The sequence below is a fragment of the Harmonia axyridis genome, chromosome X (assembly GCF_914767665.1).
Source record: "Harmonia axyridis chromosome X, icHarAxyr1.1, whole genome shotgun sequence".
Lineage (NCBI taxonomy): Eukaryota > Metazoa > Arthropoda > Insecta > Coleoptera > Coccinellidae > Harmonia > Harmonia axyridis.
This window is the reverse complement of record NC_059508.1, coordinates 31898927-31901388: the sequence shown is the minus strand read 5'-3', so window position 1 is coordinate 31901388 and position 2462 is coordinate 31898927. Positions and strand designations below refer to the sequence as shown.

Here is a 2462-nt window from a genome sequence, read left to right as displayed (position 1 = left end):
ATTGTGGGAAATAACTTGCCATGACCCAGGTGTTCTTGAATTTTTTTTTTTTTCGAAAAAAATTTTCTGATCTTGAAATTTCCTCAAATCTGATTGCGTTGCCTTCTAATGTGTACTAAAAGAGTAAATCAGTAATCAGAATCAATATTCATTGTCGACTTTAATTTTTATAAGGAAAAATGTTCACGTCCTTAAACGCCTCTCCATCGTTACCCCGACTCCAAGACGATGTTAGACCGGAGCGGACGGTGTCAGATGCGACCGATCTCCCCGGTCTGGACTTAGCGAGATATTCCGACGTGAAATGTTCCGATACAAAAATTTAACTGTGATAGTTAGAGAGATGGTTCCTTTTGTGATGTACGTTGATTGTGTAATAGAATATGGAAATAAACTTGAGATGACCGAGGTCTTCTGGGTTTTTTTTTTTTTTTCGAAAAATATTTTTCGATTTCGGAAATCCCTCAAATTTCATTGAGATATGTCCTAATGTGTTCTTAAAACTTAAATCAACAATCAGAATTAATATCCAAAAGTTATTTCATTTTTTATAAGGAAAAACGTTCACGTCCTTTCCGCTCCCAAAAAGTGAGATATCATAGAAAATATCGCTATATTTGTTGTTTACGGCCATACCACGCTGAAATTGCCAGTTCTCGTCAGAACACTGAAGCCAAGCAGCGTCGGGCGCGGTTAGTACTTGGATGGGTGACCGCTTGGGAACACCGCGTGCTGTAAGCTTTTTTTTTACGTTCTGCATCGGTCTGCCGAGATAACGTGGTGCATCGGTATGATCGAGTTTACGTTCTGCATCGGTAAGATCGAGATTACGTGATGCATCGGTAAGATTGAGATTACGTGGTGCATCGGTAAGATCGAGTTTACGTGGTGCATCGGTAAGATCCAATTCACGTTCTGCATCGGTAAGATCCAGTTCACGTGGTGCATCGGTAAGATCGAGATTACGTGGTGCATCGGTAAGATCGAGTTTACGTGGTGCATCGGTAAGATCCAATTCACGTTCTGCATCGGTAAGATCCAGTTCACGTGGTGCATCGGTAAGATCGAGATTACGTGGTGCATCGGTAAGATCGAGTTTACGTGGTGCATCGGTAAGATCCAATTCACGTTCTGCATCGGTAAGATCCAGTTCACGTGGTGCATCGGTAAGATTGAGATTACGTGGTGCATCGGTAAGATCGAGTTTACGTGGTGCATCGGTAAGATCCAATTCACGTTCTGCATCGGTAAGATCCAGTTCACGTGGTGCATCGGTAAGATCGAGATTACGTGGTGCATCGGTAAGATCGAGTTTACGTGGTGCATCGGTAAGATCCAATTCACGTTCTGCATCGGTAAGATCCAGTTCACGTGGTGCATCGGTAAGATTGAGATTACGTGGTGCATCGGTAAGATCCAGTTCACGTGGTGCATCGGTAAGATGGAGATTACGTGGTGCATCGGTAAGATCGAGATTACGTGGTGCATCGGTAAGATCTACTTTACGTTCTGCATCGGTCTGCCCTTGTTTACGTGGTGCATCGGTAAGATCGAGATTACGTGAAGCATCGGTATGATCGAGTTTACGTTCTGCATCGGTCTGCCCGATATTACGTGGTGCATCGGTCTGCCCTAGTTTACGTGGTGCATCGGTTTGGACTTAGAGATATATTTTCGACGTGAAAATGTTCCGATACAACTTTTGAACCAGGATAGTTAGAGAGATGATTTTTTCTGGGATGTACGTGGATCGGGGAATGGATTGTGGGAAATAACTTGCCATGACCGAGGTGTCCTCGAATTTTTTTTTTTTTCGAAAAAAATTTTCTGATTGTGGAATTTTCTCAAATTTGATTTGGTTGCCTCCTAATGTGTTCTAAAAGAGTAAATCAGTAATCGGAATCGAAAAATATTTTTCGGATTTTTTTTTTTTTCGAAAAAAATTTTCTGATCGTGGAATTTCCTCAAATTCGATTTGGTTGCCTTCTAATGTGTTTTTAAAGCGTAAATCAGTAATCAGAATCAATATTCATTGTCGACTTTAATTTTTATAAGGAAAAATGTTCACGTCCTTAAACGCCTCCCCATCATCAGCCCGAGTCCAAGTCGATGTCAGTCCCGAGCGGACGGTGTCAGATACTACCTATCGCCGAGGTCTGGACTTGGCGAGATATTACGACGTGAAATGTTCCGATACAACTTTTGAACCAGGATAGTTAGAGAGATGATTTCTTCTATGTTGTACGTTGATTGTGGAATGAAATACGGAAAATAACTCGCCATGACCGAGGTGATTACGATTTTTTTTTTTTTTCGAAAAAAATTTTCTGATCGTGGAATTTTCTCAAATTTGATTTGGTTGCCTCCTTATATGTTCTAGTAGCGATAATCAACAATCAGAATCAAAATCCATGGTCGGGTTTGATTTTTATAAGGAAAAATGTTCACGTCCTTTTTTACAA

The 2462-nt window shown here is 40.9% G+C and overlaps 1 non-coding gene across 1 annotated transcript; it reads left to right on the top strand.

The window, feature by feature from the left end:
- The first annotated feature begins 622 nt into the window (after positions 1-622).
- LOC123687178 lies at positions 623-741 on the top strand. The gene has a single exon (XR_006748919.1). It is a non-coding gene; the product is annotated as a 5S ribosomal RNA (ribosomal RNA).
- The last annotated feature ends 1721 nt before the right edge of the window (positions 742-2462 follow it).